The 19,480-nt window shown below is 39.0% G+C and overlaps 1 pseudogene; it reads left to right on the forward strand.

Annotated features, from left to right (window-relative positions):
* The first annotated feature begins 827 nt into the window (after window positions 1-827).
* On the forward strand, window positions 828-13,998 carry LOC102908885 (swi5-dependent recombination DNA repair protein 1 homolog; annotated as a pseudogene).
* The last annotated feature ends 5,482 nt before the right edge of the window (window positions 13,999-19,480 follow it).

Raw genomic sequence — 19,480 nt, forward strand, 5'->3', positions numbered from 1 at the left:
CAGTTTTTAGGGAGTAATCTTTCTCTTTCCCCCCTCCTTTCCACTTTCATTCATTTTAACTTTTAGGTAAAATCTCACAAATCAGACTGTCCTAGGACTCCTTATATTGTCTAGGCTAGCTCAAACTTGACAACCCCCTGTCCTGGCCTCTGGAGTGTCAGGACTGCATCTGTGTGCCATCAGTCCTGGCTACTTCTCAGTGTCTTAACCAACTTAACCAGTCTGAATTCCTCTGCCATTCTCTCTCCCCACTGGATCTGCTTGTTGATTTGAATTATCCACCATTTTCAAAAACACATTGTTCTTACCAATCACTGCTGTTTGGCTGCCGCCATTTCTATTCTAATTACATTCCTTTCTATGGATAAAATTATCATTTATTCTGAACAGTCTGTGTTCTGGTGACATCCAACCATCAATCAGCTCTTTATTCATTCACCAACTGTTTTTCATTTCATTCTTCCTTCCTACCTGGTGAAGCTGAGAATATGAATTTCTGTCTATAAATAAAACCAACTGTACAGCAGATGCACCTGTACAGCTGCGGACATGTTTGTGCGTCATACACAGAGGATGTCGCTGCACAGTGGACTTTGCACGAAGTTCAGGTCATGCTGCAGCACAGCCCTAGGAGTCCAGAGCTAATTCGGGAGATGTTAGAAGAAAGAAGCAAAGCTGTGAAATTCTAGCGTCGTGGATGGAAACGAGTATTTTCTCCCGTTGGTAGGAAGATGCTCACTTTTAATACAAATAACAGAGATAGAATTGCCCACAGCAACTTCCTCTCCGCTCACACGTTCAGCATTCAAACATCCTGTGCTAACATAATGGATGACAGCCCTGTTCCTCAGCGCTGGCAAAGTGAAGACAGACCTCCACAAGGCTACAATGTACATGTGTGCGTTTTTCTCTACAAATCTGTTTCCCAGTGTCTTAAAGTTGTTAAAGATGCTCACTCTTTATGCTGCTCTCAGCTAGTGCTCATCCTGAAAATGTAAGTCAAAAGTCGACAGAAAACTCAGAAATGCCTGAGATTGCTTTCCTACATAGCAGGGGCCAGCATGCTGTCTGGGTTTGGGCTGCAATATGGTGAAATCTGCTTGCTTTCAATTATTCAAACCCGCTTATATTTTTCATGCCAAGTTGGGTAGGTTTATAGTTCCATCTTTTTTTTTCCAATCCTAAAATGAGATGCTTTGCATAAATTACACCATCCCTGAGCTACTGCGAGGAAGAGTACCTTCTAGAGCCTTTTAAGAAATTCCTACGCTCTAAAGCCAGGGATTTCTTCCTGTTACTGACTAGGTAAAACTCCCGCCTCTCGGCTCCTGATGTTCAGTGGCTTGTGCCTAGTGTTCTTACCTGGCTATGCTACATGTAGTAAATTTCCTTTCGGCGAGAACAATGTTCCTTAGCGCAGGTCCCTTGATCAAGCAGTAATTTCATGGGTCACAATCTGTTAACTGATAAAACATAAAGAAAACAATCAGGAATTGATTCGCTGATTTCAACCTCAGCAGGCTGATTCTGCCTCTGCTGCTGTTCTCTGTGCTCACAGCCCTAGCTGCTGTGTGTGCTGGTCCATGTGCTTATTTATTTATTTTTACCCTCAAGCACTAGCTCTGATTGCAGTGATTGAAGGACTTGGTTGTCAGGCTAATCTGAGAAATAGCAAAGTCCACATCTGGTTGGTCATATGGCAAATTACCCACCAGCCCCTGCCTGTGGCCATGGCAGTAGAGCTATCCAGGAATAGGTTCTTTCCCTCTCATTGACTTTTTAAAAAAAATCCCTATGAAACTGGGATTGAGACCCAGCAGGTTAGGAAGCATGCCAGCATCCTGCTGAGTGAAAAGAAAAGGCTGAGAATAGGAAGTATATTGACCCAATTCATTGTGCAGTGAGCCCAGAGGTGCCGGAGCAAGTGGTGGAGGTGTTGCTCTGTGAAGGCTTTTAGAGCGGGAGACGCAGGACAATGGGGGACACATGGAGCTGGGGTTAGGGGCTGAGGAAGACTCTGTCAGGTACTGCGCTAGAATACGCTGTGGCAGGAGCCCCTTCCATTGTTTCTTTCTGCTGAACTGATTAAATAGCCGCATTCTGTGTTAATTTCTTTCTTTCTTTCTTTTTTTTTTTTTTTTTTTTGGTTCCTTTAATTGCTAATGCCTATTTGAAATAGTGGGACTTCCAGCTGCTGGCTTAGAATGAAACAACTTCAGGAAACAAAATTAATTGGTTCATTCTTTGTTTGTGTACATAAAAATTAAATGAAAGGTCTTAGACTGTGTTATTACTCGTGCAAAATATGCCCAAATTCCTAGAAATAATCCAACATAGACGACTTAAGATGCCTTTGACCCTCCTTTGTAGATAAAATGAGCTTTGTAAATAAACATATTTTGTATTAGTTACTTTTTGTTGCTGTGATAAACTATCATGACCAAAGGCAGTTTATGGATGAAAGAGTTTGTTTTGGCTCACAGAGGGAGAGCCTGGGGCACATGCAGGGGGCGGAGTGCTTCAGGATGATATTGCCGACTCCAGATATTCTTCCTGGACCAATATTTGGGGGATCACAACAGTGGGTAAGAAGGATGCTGTCACTCCCAGTGCTATTGGGAAAGACCCTCACAAGTGCTACTGCTACAGAGACAATCCTGCTTGGGACCCAACAGGTCCAACATAGCTAGTTGTCCAAACAAACTGGACAACCTCAGTCCAGTTCAGTAGAATACAATTACCCTGTGGAACCAGATAGACGTCCCTGGCAGCCATGCTCTTACAATATCATAGCGGACTAGACCTACTCAGGCCTGGAAAGGGTGACATATGTGTCTTCTTGGGAGAAGAATGTTGTTTCTATGAAAACCAATCAGGGATCCTGAGAGAAAAATGCTAGACACTTGTTAGAACAAATAAATGCTAGAGACAAGACCAAAGGATCTTACTGGATTGAGACCTGGACCTCTTCAAAGCCATGGCTGCTCCCCTCTCCCCACAGGACCTTTGATTATGATTCTCCTAACTCTATTGTTTGGTCCATGCTTATGAAGCTTTAACTCATGTCATTAGGAATATGGCAGAAGCAGTTAGCCTGCAGGTCCTCTGCTAGTATCAGAGGATCCCGTTTAGAAAGGTCAAAAGGTGTCCTGACAATGAAGAGGAGGGGATGTGGCAGAAATCCTCCAAACTGCCACTTGTTGAGGACAACAGAAATTCCTTCCTGCTGATCCACCCCTCCCACCCCTTTGGGAAAGCCCTGCCCAGCCATTTCGGTTTGCTGCCCTGTACTTACTTTCATATTTCTACTTCCTGTTTGCTGATGGTTGCTTTTCTGCATATAAAAGACTGGTGAACCCAAGGTTTAATAAACTTTTTCACCCCAACTTAAAATGGCTCATGACTCAGTTTCCTAGAAATTCTTACAAAAGCTGCACAATCAGCAGTTACTATATTTTTTACTTATCTGTGTTTTTGAATGGCATATTTGAGGTAGAAAGACATGAAAGATGGATCTTAGATAATTAAGAATACTAAGCCCAATTCTTGACCATCTTGTGGCTTGACTAGTTAGTACTGGTTTTGTGACCTCAAGCAAGTGAATAAAACACTATCAGACCATTCCCTTAAAACCTGGATGGAGGGGCTGGAAAATAGGTTTGTGGTTAAGAGTACTTGCTGTTAAGAGGATTTGGCTTCAAAGCAGGAGTCTCACAACTGCCTGTAACTCTCTTTTGGCCTCTTTGGGCAACTATGTATACAAGATATACATGCACATACATGCACAGACACACACACAAAGAAATCTGCAGGAAAAATGGATGTAAACATTCATAGCAAGTCTTCTTTGTTGCCTGGCAGTTCTACAGTATAAAGTCTGGAGAAGTGTTTGGAGTCTCTACAATTCTGTAGACATTTATATGGCTTAACCATTCAGCAGATAGCCATTCAGCCCCTTGTATAAATCCAGTTGGCTGAAGAGTGTTGGAAAACTCTTAAGAGAGGATGCAGAGGCTGCTTCCTGGTTATTCTCCCAAGGCTGTCTTAGGTGGCATTACCCAGATTTGATTTCCTACTTTTCTATTGTTAGCCTATTTATAGAGAATCCTTTTCTCCAATAAAAGATTCACATTATCAAAGCTCCAAGGACAAATTTACAAAATCAGAATGTCAATTCATTACAGCAAGAAGAAACAACTGCTGTGCCAGCTGAAATACACATGTAGCCATGCTTTTCTGTTTCCTCCTTTCTCTCATAGGCAGAAATACCCAGAGACCCAAGCTGCTGCTCACATCTTCACAAAGGAGTAGGCACTACAACACCAAAAAAGGATCTTCTCTGGCTGCTTCTTTCGGGATATGTTCTCGAGTGTACATTTGCTTCAGCGATTCCGTTTTTTTCTGATATGGACAATAAGCCCTTGCCTCTGAAGGACACTGAACAAGCAAGATAATGGAAAGCAAAAGGCAATTCTCTCTCCTCCAGTTGTACCTTACTGAAGAGCCAAAGGCAGACTGTTCTTGATCTCACCCTCCTTTGGGGGAAAACCACTTACAGGTCAGGTCAGCAGGGGCCACAGAGATGCTAGACAGGGGAGGGCAGGGTAGTGCTTGGTGGGCAAGAACTCTGCCACTCACCTGCCCAGGAGCCTGTGGGCCATCAGTGAGTTTTACATAAACATTTGGTGTCTAAAATTGGGTGCTTTGTATCTTCCCAGGGGAACAAAGTCTTCGGACTCTGCCATGGTGCGTTGTCAGTGCACTGACTATCAAGACCTGTGGTCTTGACACCATTGGTAAAATCACTTCTGATTCAGGCTTGGGGTGGAAAGAGGGAGGGAGGGAGATGCTCTTTAGATTCAGACAATGTGAACATTGCTCTAAGCTGCCAGGAGAGCATGGTTTATCCTAATCCTAAAGTCTGCATACAGTCAAAGGGACTCTTAGCAAACCTGTAAGATAGATAGGGCCTTTCCCCACAGAAAATTAGGGAGCTAATGTGCAGCTAACCAGATACTCCCAGAGAGGCTCAGAGTTGATTGATTGGATTTTGCAAACTAAAATTCGTACTCATGTCTATTTTACGATGCTTTTCAATCTTTGTCTAGGACGGCAACATTTATCTCATTTCCTAATTCTTAGGAGAAATTTTCCTATTGAATTGCACTCCTGTCTAGGAAAGATATTCAAGCAGGCCTACCATCAAGCATTCTGATGCCATTGTTAAGAGTCTAATGTGGATGGGGCTGGGAAAGCCCAGGAAACATCAACCTATACTAAGAATTGTAGTCAACTAAGAAATGTTGGGAGTGGAAGAAATACATTTTCCCAGGAACGTACATACTAATTAGTTATCCAATAGCAAATGGATACATAGCCCTGAAAACATACATACAAGTAATACACAAACTGAGTAGGTAGTACTTATGTATTTGGGGGATATATTTTATATATTTGTATTATATAGTATTTGTGTTAACACTTAATTCAAAGATATCATGAATTTAAAAAGACCAACAGAAGGTATGTGAAAGGGTTGAAAGGGAGGGAAGGAAGGGGGAAGGAGGAAGGAAGTTGTGTGTGTGTGTGTGTGTGTGTGTGTGTGTGTGTGTGTGTGTATTACAATCTCAAAAAATAAAAGAAATAATTAATAATCATTTAAAATTTCATTTTAAAAAGTAAAATCAGGGTAAACAGAGGTGGCTTTTCTTCTAGAATTTACTAAGAAGAAGGAGTGGTAAAATAGAAAAAGAGGTCCTGAGCCTACAGGAAGCAAGGGGTATACCCTGAACATGTCCTGAAGGAAGCCACATCTCTTCTCACTTTCCTCCCTCCCTTCCTCCTTTCCTTCCTTTCTTCCCACTTCTCTCTTATGCATGTGGGTGTGCATATGTGGGGAGCATACATGTTTACATGTGTTTGTATGTGTACATGTTGTGGAATATTATTTTTAGGTGTGTTACATTTGTTAATGTTGAGGAACATTTGTTTAATGATGCAAAGATATGCTGCATTCTTTTATGTTGCATTTGTTTAAATGTGAAACTGTGTTACTTTGCCTGTCTAAAACATCAGATTGGTCTAATAAAGACCTGAATGGCGAGACAGGAGGAAAGATAGATGGGCTGGCAGGCAGAGAGAATAAATAGGAGAAATATGGGAGAAAGGGAAATCGGAGAAGAAGAAAAGAAGGAAGAGGATGTTGGGGACCAGCCACCCAGTCACACAGCATGACACGGAATATGAAGTAAAGAAAAGATATACAGAAATAGAAGAAGGTAAAAGCTGAGAGGCAAAAGGTAGATGGGATAATGTAAGTTAAAAAAAAAGCCGGCTAGAAACAAGCCAAGCTAAGGCTAGGCATTTATGAGAAATGTGTATTCATTTGGGAACTGGGCAGTGGGCCTCCCAAAAAGTAAAGGGTAAAAAATAACCAACAACAAGTATATGGGTATATGTGCATGTGGAGACCATAGGTCAATATCAAATATCTTATTCTGCCTATTGGTTTTTTGAGACAGGGTCTCAGAACTAGCCAATTGGCTGGACTGGACAGCCAGCATGCCCCACCCCAGAGACCTTTCTATTTCCTCTTCCCTATTGCTGGGATTACAGGTGTATACTGCCATACTTGTTTTTTTATGTGTGATAAGTGCTGAGAATCTGAACTCAAGTCCTCAGGATTGAGAGGCAAGGGCTTTACCATCTGAGCCATCTCTCCAGTCTCCACTTGACTTTCATTGAAGAATATATAGGAGCTTGTATTGCAAAGAAGATGAAATGAAATGACTTGCTAAGGAAAATAATCTGACATAAGAAATATTATGGGCATGAGACATTGCAAACAGTTTGGAAGTATCTGTTGAAGTAAATAAAGTCTCCACCAATAGATATAAAATGTGCTGTCTCTCATGGAAACTATTTCTTTAATACACTCCCCCACCTGTGGATTCATCTATTATTCTCTTGCTCAAGCACCAAGCTGAACACATATGGACAAAGTTAGAAGGTTGGCCTGAATTATGGATGTTGCTTCTTCAAGAAACTGTCATTTGAACTGAGCTGCTGGAAGATGTAACTGTTTTCTCTCAGGAGAGACTTGGATATCTGAGCTAATCAAACTGAAGCATATTCAATAGATAATTTACTTACTTTTGAGGTTTTAGTGAAGTAAATTATTTTATATATGTTACTTCATTTAATGTTCTAGTTGTTGAAGAGCTTACGTAGTCAAGGTATACAGAATTGGAAGGTAATAAAGACTGAAAAAAATCACATTTAAAGGTGCTGGGGTTCTTGTGGTGCACTTTTTTTCCTTTTTGATAGTATGTTTACAGGTTGTTTTATTTTTACTACACTTTTGGTATTTCAACTTCTGTATCTCTGGTAAACCAAGGACTTACACAAACAATTTAAGGAGTAAGGGATTAGGCAGCACCTCAGCTGGTAAAGTTCTTGTTGCACAAGCACATAGACCTATGTTAGGGTGTCCTGGCACTCACATGATAGTCAGGCATGGAGGCTTGTACCTATAAATCCAGTATTAGGAAGGTTGAGAGAAGAGAATCTCTGGTATTTACTGGCCCACCCATCTAGCCAAACAACACATTTTCAAAACATAAGGTGGGCAGTGACTGAGGAAGATGTACCACATCACCTATGGCCTCCACAATCATAAAAAAATTGACAAGTCGACATAAAATATTATAGAAGTTAGTGTAGATTGAATAGTCCACTTAGAGATAGTCAGGGAAGGATGTGATCCCAAAAGATGAGAAGTCAGGGTACAGTGTTTGACGAGGACTTTTGCTGCTCTGTGTGCTCTTAGATGATCAGGTATTTTTAAATTTTGTGTTTAAAGGCTAGCAGGAACATCAGCAGGAGGAAGATAAAAGTATGACATATATCTGTGATTTACTCAAACATTAGAAGGTGCAGGTACAGCTAAGAAATGCCTTAGCAAAATTCTAAAATAAAATTTTAAAAGAGCGTAGGTGTATTTAAGGTTTATTTAGAACATGAAAAGGGTCCAAGGTTGGGCTCAACTTGAAGCAAGCAGTTTTGATGTTGGTAATTACATAAGCGAGAACTCACTGCCTGCCAAGTAGGCCAAGAAGGTGAAGAAGGTCAAGTGGGTCAAGATGACTGCGCTCATTGATCTTCCAAGGCTGTGACAGAAAGCATCTGACAGAAACAATGGGAGGGAGAAAAGGTTTGTTTTGGCTCAGAGTATCAGAGGAATTGCAGCTCATCACAGTGAGGAAGATATGGGGAAGTTCCTGGTGGCAGAGGTACCAAGGGCCAGGCTCTCATGTTCATAAGGTTAATCCTAGTGACCTAATCTGACAGCTTGGCCCCAGCTTCTGAAGACTCTATGGAGTTCAGAATGGATCTGTAATGGAGATATGGCATCCAAAACATGATCTTGTAGAGGACAGTTCATATTCAAACCATAGCAAGAATCATTGACTTGACATCTCTGGATGCACATCAGCCCTTCCAGTAAATACTTAACCCTGTGATTCATTTCTCTTCTACTGGCATTGGTGATGTTATGAAAAATGTACTTCAGACAGACGTCATATAGCACTGAAGACACTGAAGATTTATAGCAGATACTGAAGGGGAGGATTCCTTTCAAGTAGATTGACAGGTAGGTTAACTCTGTAATGACATCCAAGTCACTCTGACACAACATGATGGCTATAATCAGGAGAATCAAAGATAAAGAAAATCGCCACCCTCAGCCATTCTTGGCCAAAACTAACATCCACATAGTCATATGCAAATATGTAGGGTTGATAATTTTTTTGTATCATATAATGCATTTTCATAAGATTATTCTTGCTTATTGGAAGCTAATTCAGATGAAATAATATTTGTGTTGTGGTAGTGTGTGCTCTATCAAGCTTCTATCAAGGCTAATCATTCTACATTTCCCTCAGGATTTTCAATAGTTATATGAATTTGGAAGTTTTGAACCAAAAAATCTGCATGGCTGTGTTTGTGAGTCTGTTTGTCTCAGTATTTAAGTACCTTCTTTAAAGTATTTTTCAAATGGATTTCAAAAAAATGTTTGGACAAAATACATCATATGACTAGTGTGGAATGTAACTCCCTTGAGATCTATAAGAGCACAAAATACAAGGTTATTAGATTATTACCTTAATATATAAATATATAAACAATAAAAAAATTGAAAATACATGAGATTTAATTTAATTACTTAGCAGACTCAATATCTTGTGTTAAAAGGAAATCAAAATATAAAACGTTTCCTATTGGAAGAAAATAATGGCTTCCCCTCCAACCAGGAGAGAATGAGATTTGTTTACTGAGGTAAGGAGAGTGTTTGTAGGAAATGTGATCTCTTTTATTATAAAAGGGAATCTGAATCACACAGAGAAATGGGTACTCTTATTTGTTTTGAAATTTACACTTTAATCTTGTTATATCATCTGGGCAGTTGAAGTCTGTGACTGATGAAGCTCCAAGTGCTTTTTTGGTCTGGAGAATTCTGAGAAAAACAGTCTGGAGCACTGTCCCGAGTGTGATATTTTACCAAAACCTTTCTATAGAATTAGATAGTGTGAATACATGGCAAGTAAAGTGGCACACACACCAACATGTCCTTGTTTGCAAACATACAGCTTTAAATTTGCTGAATAAATTAAGTCCTGTGCAGAATGGGGACATGAGCAGTCATCTAACTTGTGTTTTTGTCTTTATGACTTCTTAGCTAAAGACATCCCTTGGAACAGTTTTGGAAAAACCAAACTGATTTTCTTGGTCAGCATTTCAAATAGCAGAATAAGGAGTCACCACATACCATTGCTTCTGAAGTGGGTTCTCTTCCACTTTGGCTGTGCAAAATGCAAAGGCAGTCTCATTCCTGACATGTCTATACAGTATTGACAACAAAGATATACGAAATGACTTAATGAGTTTTCCATCTCTTTCCCCCATTGGTGTTATCATTTTGGAGTCTGAAAGAAATCTCTCTCTGACTTTTAAGAAAATTCTTAGTTATTTGTTGGGCATTCATCATCCTTCCAGTCTCTTAAAGCAGAAATTCAGATTCTGCCTTGGTTTGTAGAGTGCATGTTTGCAGTATGAAGCACATAAAATAATGTCAGATATAATGCCATTTATATTATGTAATATCATTTATAGTTGTGGGAAGTGTGTGTGTGTATGTGTGTGTGTGTGTGTTTTAATGAATTTTGATCTCTTCCATACATAACTGATAATAATAACAGAACACAGGTATTTTCTCAAAGATATGACATTTTAAAATAAAAATTTTGACAGTTGAGTATATCTTTTCAAAACAGATATGAGGTAGTCTCATCAAGGCAGTATTAGCTTTGTTCGAAATCCATTTCTAAAGTAATTAGTAATGCTCTTTCAAAATGAGAAACAAAGAATATACCCTTTAATATGACTCTTTGCCTTCTAAAGAGGTGATAGGAATATAGCATTGTTCTCTATTTTTGTGCTATTTCATAACCATAATTTATACATACAAATCCCACAAGCATATGCCAGTAACAGGTGGCATTTATTAAAAATCCACATGCTGTCTTGGGTTGTGTCTTTCTGCTTAAAGGCAGGAAAATGGATTTGATAACCTTTCAAGATCATTTCACTTAGAGTCTTCAAAATTAGAATCCGGAATGTTCCCATTGCTTAATGTTTGTTTATTTTTATTTTACTATTAGTTTATTTTTTCTTTTGGGACTGGTGATTTTTTTCTCATCCAAGTTACTTTTATTTTTGCAATATTTAAAAGTTAAAGTATAAATCATTGTGGCATTTCCTCCCTCTCTCTTCTTCCTCCAGCCCTTCCCACTGCCCTGTCAAATTCATGGTTTCTTTTTCTTTAATTATTATTGTTACACACACACACACACACACACACACACACACACACACACACACACACACACAATTTACTGAGTTCCTTCATTATTGCTTGTGTGTACATGATTTCAGGGCTGACTATTTAGTGTTGGGTAACTAGTTAGGTGTCACCTTCTTGGGGAAGTCAAATTCTCTCTCTCTCAGCAGTTGGTAGATGCCTGTACTTCTTTGAGGCTGTGTCCTATGAGAGTTCCCCCTTTCATGTTAGCATGTCCATTGGTATTGTCATGGTTCAGGTATCATAATGGCAACCATATTGTTGAGATAGTTGTTTATTGTTTATTTTGCAGGTATACCTATTTCAAGTAACAGAAATCTAACTTGAGTCAAAGTAATAATAATATATGGGCTCTATGTAAAAGGGTGGAGTCAATATTGACTTAAATAGTTGTAAAGTTCTTTATTTTCAGTGGGTAGGTTGATTCTCTTTCTAATAAGACCACTTTGAAGGGTGTTCCCAGCCCAGAGCTCCCCAGGAGATAGGCCATGGTATTATTCCTGGACTATGTACCTTTTCAGTGAAGCTGTTGATTCCCATTGGATGCCTCACCATTCAGTTCCTGTCTCTATTCAGTTCCATTTTCTGTAGTCTTCCTCAAGTTTGGATGCAAAGGACACGTTGAAATTCACTTCCTGGAGGCAAAGGGCATCTGGTCTACAAATATGTGTATCTGGAGTGATCTCAGGAGTTTATATCTAGCATAGGATTCAGAAATGGATCATCACAGCTACAGTGTACCAGTAAGGTGCAATGAAGACCCCATTGATATTGGTAGGTAGCCCATAGGAAGTTCATGACCCACTGTGGAACGTTTTAAAAATGCATACATTCATTATAAACTGGAATGAAAATCCTATCAACAGAAATATATCAGCAGTGGCACATCATAAGTTCTTTAAAAGTTTCAGGAATAATCTCAAGGAAGGTACAATTTGTACATCCTGGATGGGAATAATGGGGATAAAGAAAATGGGTAGTTCTTGTACCCAGAGGGCTTCATTGAAAAACACATAAATTAACCCAATATCATGAAGCCAGAGAGAAGGAAAAACAAAGAACCAGGCTTTAAACTTCATCTGTAGAACAACATATTTCCCAAGAAAGCTGAATACTCATCCCTGACAAGTTGTGATGCCATAGTTAGCATGACTTTGGGCAGAGACATCTGGACTGATGTCTTTGAAAGTATTACATTCTCAGAAATTGTGAATAATATGTGAATTTACATGTGTGAATTATAAGAAAAGTTTAAGGGAGTCTGACAGAGAGCAACAGAAAAACATTATTAACTTGGAGATACATGAATAAATTAAGCTCCATAAAAAGGTAAGTATTTGGACAAGTATGAAAGTTTTTGTTCTCTACATGACTCATGAAATTAACAAATTAATTACTAGTCTTGTTTACTAATATTTTTGTGAATTTCTTTTAAATTATGAAGTGATTTCTGTGTAATATTTGAGACTAATGAATTTAAAATAATTATTACTTATTATTTGAGGCACAGAATGTTTAGAAATTCTTTCATTGACTCTCACAGAGCTGTACTCCACTAATCTCTAGGAGCCCCTTAATCCAAGAAAGCTGGCAATCAAAATATTAAAACCAAAAATAGTGAAGCAGAAAATGAGGGAACAAATGTCTTATGTCACAGAAAACAAAGAGTGCAGTGAAACAACTGAAGAATTCCTTCTCTGTAATTGCTTTAAATGTGAATGGAATAATCTCCCCAGTCAAAAGACAGAGGCTGGCAGCGCTGATAAAGCACCTTATGACTCCTTTCTATAGACTTGAAACTGATTTTATAACCAAAGGCAGAAATGGATTGAAAGTGAAGGAATTGAAAAGGTGTTCCTGGCAAGAAGTCATCAAAGATGGGCAGCCTTTCTAACATAATTAAACAAGGGGGCAGTTTCAAAATAACAGTTGAAGAATTCCATGCCTAACTCATAACAATGGACACAACAATTGGGCAGAGGAGAAGCACAGAATAAAACCTTTGATTAACACAAGAGAAGAGTACACATGAAGTCTAGAGATGAAACACTTTTATCAGCAGCTTCGCACACAGACACCTAGGACATTTTCCAGGAAGGACAGTATGTTAAGGACATGTTAAGGACAGCATGATGAACTTAACGCAAATATAATTGGAAGGTAGGAGACAATCAAACAAGACTTGTGGTGATTGAATTAAATACCTGAACCATCAATAGATCTAAGAAAAAAAAATCACAAGAGAAATTAGAGAAGAAAAAAAAAGGATAGATGAGCCTTAATGAAATATACCATACAATGTCTGAGACACCACTAACGTAGGGATAAGGGGAAAACGTAAAGGTATAAATGTGTGTATTGAACAGCAATGAGCCACCCTTGGGCCTGCCCCTGGGACGAGGTCCATCTATTTTGGCTGTGCTGTGTGTCTGTTGTGTCATGCTGTGGGCGTGGCTGACAAAGAAGGAAATCAGGAGTTCACTTCCAAGGAGAGCCTGTCAGATTCAGCATCGATTTTACCTGACACCCCTGAGACTAGTGAGAAACCGCCATCACCCCAAACAAATAGTTCAGGAAAGCAATCTGTGAGTGGGACACTTAAAGACAGAAAACACGATCTCCATCTCATTCTTCTTGTCTTGTGGTGAAGTTATTTAAAGTGGAGAATGAAGAAAGCGATCAGGCCTTTTCAGAACCAGGAGCATCTTCCAAAGAAGAAAGCTCTCCAGAGTTCCAAGGAAGTTTGAAACACACACCCACACAGAGAATGAATCTGAAAAAGGTAGCTTGGAGAGTATCAATACATGCGAATCTAAGTCATTTGATACTGGATCATCCAGTGCCTTCCAAAATGGTTTGTCAATGAGAATACTAGAGAAAGATTAAAGGGGGAAAAAAAGCAAAATTGACAGAGCAGGTTCAGGAAGAGGAAGACCTTCTTCACAGGTTAAAACTTGTTGAAATCTATAGACTAAAGACTAACCTGACTTAGAACTGTTGGTAAAGAAGTGGAGGAATCCAGCCAGTGGCTGCTGTGTGAGCTGCAGTCAGTCATGTCTGAGGAGAGCGAGAATTGACAAGCTGCTGCGCTGTAATATGAGTGAGGAAGAGGTTACAGGGGTTTGATAAGCTTTTGTTTATTTTTTTTCTCCAGGCTTCCCCCTCCCCTCTTTTTGGGGTGATAGAATCATACCCAGGGCCTCAAATATGCTCTGTTCCTGAGCTATACCCCTATCCCTCTGCTACCTTTGAGAATTACAATGTGGAAAGACAAATGTGTTAGGGAAGAAAGATGTAAAGCTGTTGTGGCTTAGAGAAAAGTATCTTGAACAGTTTAGGATATTCTGATATTTAAAAAATATTATAAAAGGAAGCTTAGTATTTTGGATATGTTTGCTAAAGAAAATATTTAAATATTAAAAAGATAAATCATGAGCCTGGGTGGTGGTGGCACAAGCCTTTAATCCCAGCACTCAGAAGGCAGAGGCAGGCAGATTTCCGTGAATTTGAGACTGACCTGGTCTACAGAGCAAGACACTGTCTTGAAAAACTAAACAACAACAACAACAACAACAACAAAATCATGTTTAAAAGGAAGTTTGGATAATTCTAGAAACCAGGTAAATACACTGATTTTTTTTGTGGCAAAAGGTTTTATATTCAGTGTTAAATGTAGTCTGAATGTCTAAACCTCACCTGGCCTAAATGTAACCTGCCCCTCCTGAGTTTATGAACCTTGCCTTCATCTGCTCAATATATCTTTCCATCAGCTAATCTATCGAGTAATTAAATGTATATGACCGAAATCTTTCTAAAACAAAAACAAAACAAAAGCAATGAGCCAGGTAGTGGTGGCACACATGTCTTTAATCCCAAATCTTGGCTCTGTGAATTCAAGGCCAGCCTGGTCCACAGAGCTAGTCACGGGACAGCCAAGGCCACACAAAGAAATCCTGTCTCAAAAAAGCAAATGAAAACCAAAACAATAATAACAAAAAGGGCAATGAAAAGCATGTCGAGATGCACCTGAAATTATAGAACTTTGGTTTCATAAGCAGGAGAATTTCACGTTTAAGGCTAGTCTGGATTAAAAAATGAGATCTTGTATGTATGAGTAACCAAAAGAGCTTGAATTGGCAATATATTCTTAAAATTTAAGGAGTGCAAAAATGAGAAACTAAGTCAAAGACCAGAAGGATGAAAATAATAACTCTTATAGCATTGATAAATAAAAAATAGAAAATGCTGGAACAAACAGTGGTTGACGAAGCTGGTTTTCTGAAAGATTAATTGAAGATAGATAAAATATAAGAAAAGATAATCCGGCCAGGCAGTGGTGGTGGTGGTGGTGGTGGTGGTGGTGGTGCACGCCTTTAATCCCAGAAAAGGCCTGATCTCTATGAGTTCCAGGACAGCCTGGGCTACAGAGTGAGTTCCAGGAAAGGCACCAAAGCTCCATAGAAAAACCCTTGGGAAAAGAAAAGAAAAGAAAAGATAATCTGATGAAAGTTCCTTATAGTTCATTATATACATGTATGGAAATAATAAAAAGAAATTGTTACCAGACTCTGGTTGCCTAAATCGGCCAGGCTTAGTCACGTGCCCTCAGTTAGTCAACCAGAAGAGCTACATTAAGAGTAAAAGCAAGGGAAGGTGAGGTTTTCTAGTGTTTCCACACTTGAGAGAAGACCACAGAGATACAAGGCCCATTTCAGCCGATTTCTGAGATCTTAGTGGGTGTAAGGTTTACGTAGAAGGCAAGGGACAGTTGACATAACCAGTTCTGGTGCATCTGTGACTGTGCTCACCATCGACCACCATTCCTTGGGCTCTGCTTTCCAATGAAGTGATCAGACATGTTGAAAATATCTTTCCGGAAGAGTAGTTTCCCCTCTGGCTGGCCCAGGCTTTAGCGGCTTTTTGCTTCCTAAGCCAAGATTCCTGGGGGAAGGTTCTAATTTCTTGAGGTCTATTATTTCTAAAGTTTGATTGTCAAAGGAGGGAGACAGGAATTTCTCTAGTATTTCCTTATACTTGCCGGGCAAGCCAGTTACAATCCCTCTTACTTTACATAATTAAAATATCCACAGGAATCTCTGCAATTTGCTCAAAGTAAATAAAAACACATGCTAATGATAAACATACAAGTAAGTAGAAATGATAAAGCTTCTTGCTGGAAGTCTTTCTGGAGATAAGCCAGTCCACTTCCTTCATTTTCTAGATAAGAAAACTGAAGCTTGAGTAAAACAAATAGCTTTCCACAGCTCTCAATTTCTGCTGCTGCCAGAACCGAGAACAGTGTTCAAGATTTCTGCTCCCGGAACACTGCTTATTCACCTATCCCATATTTTGATGAAATCAGTATATTCCTTAAATTTTCCCACTGACTCGAGATGTCAGTTTCCCAAAATACAACTTTAGAAATGTTTGCTTTCAATAAGCTACTCATGATACTTTAATGAACAAAGTATTCTTCTCCTTCTCTAAACAAGTGTTTCAAACAATAAAAAATAAGAAAAAATTTACAACAAGAGAAAAGACTCAAATTATTAAAAATCAGAAATGATGTTGGGGAAAGTAAATAATGATTCTACAGAAATGAAAAAGGAGCTGGTTTTCCATGTTTTAAATGCCTAGGACGACTGCAGTCCTTTGTGGCTATGAGGATGCAGGGAGTATGTGGAGTCTGGGGATAACTATGCAGACTCTAAGACAACTACAGACTGCTATCCCTATGAGCAGTGTTTACACATTTCCAGCAAAATCCTGTGAACTGAGTCAAGCAGCATACTAGGACAATTATGAAGTATGACCAAACGGGGTTTATTCCTGGACTTGATGGATGGTCAACAAATTTCCAGGTCTATCTCTGATGCCTCTGCTTTTTTTGTTTGTTCTGAGCAAAAAACATCTGGTGCCTTGAATCTTTTGAGACCCAGTCAACTGCATGTTTTGTTCTTCAGGTTTGAGGCCAAGCAGGGATCTTGATCATGCCAAAAATGATGAAGAAACTGTTTAGTTTGATGCAAGAAAACATAGGTTGACTATGTTATTAATCAGATAGAAACTAGTCTTGGCCAAGAGCCAAGTCTCCTAAACCTCATGTAAATTTCATAGCCATATCCTTTCTTTGTGAATACAAGGAGGCAGCGCATTCCTTTCCTCATGATCTTTTCGTGCAGAAAATTGAAGCACTTTCTATGTAGGCATTGGACTGAACATCCTGGCACTTACACTTTTCTTTGGAATCTTAATCATCTCAGGTCCATTTGGGACCATACCCTGTAGTCTCTCCTACTATCATTTATGGGATGTCTCTTCCTATGGGTTTGGCTAGACAAAATAACCATAGATCACATTCATAGAATAAATTGGAAAAGATCTTGACATCCTCATCTCAACTGACACATAAAGTCGTCATTTGGCAATGTTCCAACATCCTTAGCTCATGCAAATTCCTAGCAAATTAGCAACAGTTGAAAGCTGTCTCCACACAGTAAGTGCCATTCGTGAAGGAAAACCTCCTGCGTGAAGTGAAAACGAGCCCACTCATTAGTGAGAATGAGAACTTCCCCTCTAGGATCAATGAGATTTTTAATGATTCTGCTCCCAACATCCTAGACTTTGTAACAAGAAAAATTAGAGAAGATAAAGACACAAAATCTGTCAAAGTTGGAAAAGGGAATGCCAAGTATGTCTGTGTGACATGATCTTAGATCTGGAAAACTTCTACAGAGGCCATATACAGTCTGGTAGTACTAACTAAATTCAGGGAAGACAGAATGATGAACTCAACATAAAGTTAGTTGCATCTCTCCTCTATAGCCATGAAAAATCCCAAAAGGAAGTTATCGAAGAAATGTTATTTGCAATAAATAATAAAACAGGCAGGAGTTAACTGGGAGAATGAAGAATTTACATAATGAAATTGACAAACATTAAAAATAAGATACACACAAACACCAAAAATAAGATATACACAAACACCTTCCATTTTTCTCAACTGAAAGAACTAATAATATTAAGATATCAATATTATCAAAGAAAGACTATAAATTTGGTGAAAAATTTTAGATTTTATTTTGCAGAAATCAAAACACAAAACACACACACACACACACAAAACAAAAACAAAAACAAAAATCTCATCCTAAAGTTTTTGTTGAATTTGACACCAATTAGTCAAGACAACTTGAGGAAGAAGTAAAAAAGAGATGGCCTCATAGTAACTGATAATACGACAAAGTTATGAAATGAGAACAGTGTGTTTCTGTCCTGAAGACTGACCCAGAAGCTGGAATCAAGTTAAAAAGCCCAAAGTAAACAATGGCCTATATGGACAAATGATTTCTGAAAAGTTCCAAGCCTATTCAGGAGAAATAACAGCATTTGCAACATTTGGTGCTTGGGAAACTGGATATATACAGGTGGTAATATGAACTTTGGCCCTCAATCTGCAAAACACAAAATCCACGTGAAAACAGATTGATGATGTAAAAATAAGACCTGCAACCATGACTCTCACAGAAATAAGCAAAGTCAAACATTCATGGCATCAAATTTCACAATGATGTCTCGAAATCATGACCAAAGCCTAAGACAGCTGGGGAAAACAAAACAAAACAAAACAAAACAAAATACCAACCAACCAACCAACCAACCAACCAACCAACCAACCAACCAAAATAAACCCAGAAAAAAAGCTTTTTGCTAGGATGGCTCCAAAAGCAAAGAAGGAAGCTCCTGCCCCTCCTCCCCAAAGCTGAAGCCAAAGTAAAGGCTTGAAAGCCAAAAAGGCAGAGCTGAAAGGTGTCACAACACAAAAAGATCTGTGTCCACTTTCCTGAGGCCCAATGCCCTGAGGCTCTGGAGGTTGTCCAAATATCCTTGTAAGAGTGGATCCAGGAGAAACAAGCTTGACCACTATGCCATCATCAAATTCCCCCTGACCACTGAGTCAGCCATGAAGGTATGAGACAACAATACACTTGTGTTCATTGTGGATGTCAAGGACAACAAGCTCCAGATCAAACAGGCCATGGAGAAACTCTATGACATTGATGTGGCCAAAATCAATACCCTGATAAGGTCTGGTAGAGAGAAGAAGGTGTATGTTTAGCTGGCTTCTGGTTAATTGAGATCCTAAACTGAGTCCTGCTGGCTAATTCTAATACACATTTGTTTCAACTGACAAAACAAAAAATAAAAGAAAAACAAACAAACAAAAAACACAGAAAAAGCCAGAAGGATCAAATGAAGCATTTGCGATTGTCAAAGTCTCTCCATCCAGCATTGTTTCATCATGTGACTAAGTCTAAACCACCTGCACTATTTTTTGGGAGTATAAATAGTAATCATTTCCCTTGTGATCCAGTATTTCTTAAAATAGAACTTGCTCAGATCAGTTATTTCCATCAAGACCTCTATTGTCCAAAAGAGCCTAGGAAACAAGCAACTGATTGTAGAGACAGTCAACAGAAGGGGAGAAAAATCTTTGCTAACTACTTACTTGCTAGAGACTTAGTATCTAGAATACACAAAGAAGTAGAAGAACACAAA

This window comes from Peromyscus maniculatus, chromosome 19, assembly GCF_049852395.1.
Source record: "Peromyscus maniculatus bairdii isolate BWxNUB_F1_BW_parent chromosome 19, HU_Pman_BW_mat_3.1, whole genome shotgun sequence".
Lineage (NCBI taxonomy): Eukaryota > Metazoa > Chordata > Mammalia > Rodentia > Cricetidae > Peromyscus > Peromyscus maniculatus.